This window comes from Gordionus sp. m RMFG-2023, chromosome 1 (genome assembly GCF_954871325.1).
Source record: "Gordionus sp. m RMFG-2023 chromosome 1, tfGorSpeb1-WG-v2, whole genome shotgun sequence".
Lineage (NCBI taxonomy): Eukaryota > Metazoa > Nematomorpha > Gordioida > Chordodea > Parachordodidae > Gordionus > Gordionus sp. m RMFG-2023.
The window spans coordinates 93,188,524-93,193,284 of record NC_088775.1 but is presented as its reverse complement, the minus strand read 5'-3'; the positions used below and the strand labels follow the sequence as shown (position 1 = coordinate 93,193,284).

General features: G+C 24.3%; 1 long non-coding RNA gene across 1 annotated transcript; it reads left to right on the top strand.

Moving 5' to 3' along the window:
• The first annotated feature begins 1,070 nt into the window (after positions 1–1,070).
• LOC135922291 (uncharacterized) lies at positions 1,071–4,080 on the top strand. The gene is made up of 3 exons (XR_010570830.1): positions 1,071–1,204; positions 3,761–3,816; positions 3,909–4,080. It is a non-coding gene; the product is annotated as an uncharacterized LOC135922291 (long non-coding RNA).
• The last annotated feature ends 681 nt before the right edge of the window (positions 4,081–4,761 follow it).

Here is a 4,761-nt window from a genome sequence, read left to right as displayed (position 1 = left end):
AGCTATATAAAATATTTGAATAATTTTACAAAATTAAAACATGGCTTTATACTGGCTTTAAAAATATATTTAATGTAAAAAAATTAGAAATTGAATCGTAATGCAGGAATTTTAAAAGAAAGAAAAGAAAGAAAAGAAAGAAAGAAAGAAAGAAAGAAAGAAAGAAAGAAAGAAAGAAAGAAAGAAAGAAAGAAAGAAAGAAAGAAAGAAAGAAAGAAAGAAAGAAAGAAAGAAAGAAAGAAAGAAAGAAAGAAAGAAAGAAAGAAAGAAAGAAAGAAAGAAAGAAAGAAAGAAAGAAAGAAAGAAAGAAAGAAAGAAAGAAAGAAAGAAAGAAAGAAAGAAAGAAAGAAAGAAAGAAAGAAAGAAAGAAAGAAAGAAAGAAAGAAAGAAAGAAAGAAAGAAAGAAAGAAAGAAAGAAAGAAAGAAAGAAAGAAAGAAAGAAAGAAAGAAAGAAAGAAAGAAAGAAAGAAAGAAAGAAAGAAAGAAAGAAAGAAAGAAAGAAAGAAAGAAAGAAAGAAAGAAAGAAAGAAAGAAAGAAAGAAAGAAAGAAAGAAAGAAAGAAAATTTTGGGAAATATTTCTAATTAAATATATACCAGGGTCTCTAGGGTCACTATTCATAATGTAGATAATTTCTCCCCTATTATCTTTAGATTAGCCAAATTAGTTTTTTTAAAAAAAGTATTATATAAATGTGGGATATCATGAAGTCGTGCATCAACACCTATATGCTCATTCCGGCTAAGATTATCATCAAAAGCATTTGCAAAATAATATATATTTTCGAAATGCATTTTAATAAATAAATTATAAAATAATAATTAGTGTATCTGTTTTATAAATAACCAGGTTTTTATTAAAATTCAGATCATCATCCAAATCAGCTGTAAAATATAATATTTTTTATTAAATGTATCTAAATAATTTATGATTATTTTTGTTATTATTATTAAAATTACAAAAAAAAACTAATATACATTAGTTGGCATAAAATAATAAATAATAATTAAATAAAATATAGAATATAGAAGTTTTATTAACTAATTATATATTTACTAACAAACAATATTTTGTATTATTTATAATATTTTTTATTACTCTCTTCATTAAGGCAAACATTTTCATTTAAAACTATTTAAGAAGACAATATATTTTTTTAAAATTTTTTAAAAGGAATATCCATCAATTCTGTTTTTCTCAAGAAGGTAAAGAAAAAGAAATTTTATATTATTTATAGCGGAGGCCTCATAGAGGTCTTAATTTTAAATCGGACCCTTGTTATATATATATATCAGAGGATCTAGATACTTGTATCTAGATATAAAAATGTGGTATCTGTATCTAGATAGATTTTTGATTAAAATATCTGTATCAAGATATTATTTTAGATGATGTATCTATATCTAGATCCATTTAAAAAGTATCTTTTAACAACTCTGATATATATTTAATTATTTTTAAACTCGACCCGAATTTTTTTAAGCTACATTGTTTTGCTCTTACCCGCGAAACCATGGTTTATACAATTTTCTTTTAACCTGAATTATTATTATAACACTTATTGCATTTTATACCTTTTAAAAGGGCAGTATTTTGTTTAAACGTTAAACTTTCCAAAGTAGAGCTCTACAGCTACCTCTTCGCTATTTCTTTAAGAGAAGCGCTATACTGTTACTTACTTAAGAGTAACGCACTATCGTTACTTTTCAAAAAGAGAGCATTAAAGTAACTAGATTTAAAATAGACTTCGTTACTATTAGGTTAATTATATAAAAAAATTAATTAAGTGATATATTATTTATCAAAAAACATTAATATTTAGAAAATTAAAACTTTAAAAAGATATATGTATCATTTTGGTTATTTTACCTTACATTATGTATATAATTATAACTAGTGGATTTGTTAAATGCAATTATTTTATTACATTTTTTTCATTTAACACAATTTAAAAAATAAGAAATATTTTATGGTTATATTATCTCGCTCAGAATTAAAGATAAACTTGATCAGATTTTTTTTTAAAAAATACTAAAAATCTCAGAATTTACTTTGCTTCCACAGATATTTTTCTTAAAATCGAAGACCATTTTCTGAGTTATTCAATTTTTTTTAATCTAAACGTTTCAGTTTTATACCTGGACAATTTAGTATTTTTTTTATCTAGACAATCAAGTCTTTTATCTTGGCATTAAGAAATTAAAATTCAATATTTTTTCTGATCGTTTTAGGCAGCCTCTACATGACAGGGTTTTTACTGGAAGCAAACCCTTCTCAAAATTTCCTATTTTTAATTACACCCTCCCTTTCAATCATACAGGTACTTCTTTCATAAATTTTAAAAAGAATAACTTAAATTATTTTAGCTCTACTACCAACTATCAAAATTTTGTGGATATAAAAAGAGTTAGAATTTAGATCATGAATTCATTTAATAACCCCTTCATATAAAAGATATTTATTTTCTAATCTCTTAGGAATACTTTATATAAAATCCGGTCTTTCAACATTAACACCCTCAATTTTTAATCTAAATATAGGGAAAATTAGCAATTGTACAATTCTAAACAATATTTTTGTGCATTGTCTCTGACATAGCTGGTTATCATGGCGATAATGCCCTAAGTTCCTTATATAGATTCTTAATTTTTAAAAAATAACTACCTATCTAGTACCATTATCGCATTTAGCCATATGGAACTAATTCACGATTTACCACATTTTGGGAAAAATTATTTTATATTTCCTAAAATTACCATGGTCACCTACCTTTTTAAATGATTATTTTTTGAAACAAATTTCGATACTTTAATGTAGGGCTGTGCCTATATAAAATATCGGATCGAATCGGCACCAATATTTAGCGTTTTTTAAAAATATCGGATCGGGCCGATACCCGTTAACCGATCTTTTTACTTTTTTGTGTTATTTTATGTCATGTATATTTATTTATACATTATTATAATATTTTCTAACTATTTTTTTTTTAAACAATGCAAATGCAGTACAGCTCATCTAAATATTATTAATTTTTTTAAAAAGATTTATAGTATTTTAAAAGTTTTATTTTAATAAAAATAGAAAGAAACACCTAACGTTTTATTTATTTTAAATCTTTTTAAATAATTAGCGCCAATTTTATTATTTTATTGCAAGAGAATCTAGAGTTTTTCATATTTATTTTAAAAAAAATAGAATATATTATAATTTTATATATTAAATATTACAATTTTATCATTCATACCAACATAAAATGTAGTGTCTAACTCGATATTTCATCCAGAAAAATATTACGCAACCCTGAAGATTTTGCTCATAGAAGGAACAAGGTCTAGACATATATTATAGTATCTTTAGGCTTAGGAAATATTTTTCTGGCTAAAATATTAATGTAGCCGTTTTAAAAAGCAAGCTCAAAACGAGCCATTTAACAACACTTATTGGATATTTTATTAAATATATAAAAATTTTTTTTTTTTAAATTATAGTCTTACTTTTAGAAATAAAAAATAATTGAAATTAAATTCGATTTTTTACATAAAATAATATTGATTTCTTAATTTACATTTGGTTCAAAGGGAGGTGGTGAAAAATCAATATAAATATCGGATCGGTTTTGAGCCAATATCGGATCGGTAAAATATGCGTGGATCGGCACAGCCCTACTTTTATGATATTCACATTTTAGTAGTTATCATGGAGTTTTATCATGTGTAGTTATCCTCTTTATTCCTATTTTTCAAAAATAAAATTAATTTTAGACACACTCGCGATAAGAATGAAATATTTCACTTGGATACTCCTACTCCTTGTGGTGGTAAGTTTTACTTTTTTTTAACATAAATTATGGCAAATTAAATTTAATTAAAAAGAGATATATAAATTTTACATCATTCATTTATTTAATAGATTTTGAAGGACGCGGTGTTGCGAAACGCTAAAGTGAGTGCTCAATTGGGTTGGGGTTATTATTGGGGAGTTGATAAAGCTCCTAACAATAATTATGCCCATGCCAAAATTCCCGCTGATTGAAGATTGTTCATTCTTATATATAATATAATTATAACAATTTTGTGATTAATTTATCGTATAAAAATCAATAAATTTATCATACTTTTTTAATAAAAAAAAAAGTAGATTCATTCATAATATTTAGTATTTAATTTGGAGGTTTTTTAAAATTTCTCAATTGTTTGTTGTGATAAATAAGATTTATAACAAATCACAGTATTTAAAATCCTAAGTTCTGAAAAGGAAAGAAGGAAAGAAAAAGAAAGAAAAGAAAGAAAGAAAGAAAGAAAGAAAGAAAGAAAGAAAGAAAGAAAGAAAGAAAGAAAGAAAGAAAGAAAGAAAGAAAGAAAGAAAGAAAGAAAGAAAGAAAGAAAGAAAGAAAGAAAGAAAGAAAGAAAGAAAGAAAGAAAGAAAGAAAGAAAGAAAGATAGAAAGAGAGAAGAATAAAAAATGGCGGTTTCCCATATGGTGGTGTGCATGGGGGGTTATGGCGTATATCTTTATTACGGATAAATAGCTATGCTATTTTGGGATGACTCTATTTAAAAAATTTTTGCGAATATTTTTTAAAGATAACAAAGGATTTAAATAAAATAAAAGGATATCAATAGTTAATATCAAATATAAAGAAAAGTTATATGCCGCAGAAATTGAGTAGTATTATTAAAATTAGAATTCTACAATATTGAGGAAGTTATTTTTTATCTGCATCAATAGTTATAGGGTAGTACTGATTGGAAGTCTAGCGTTT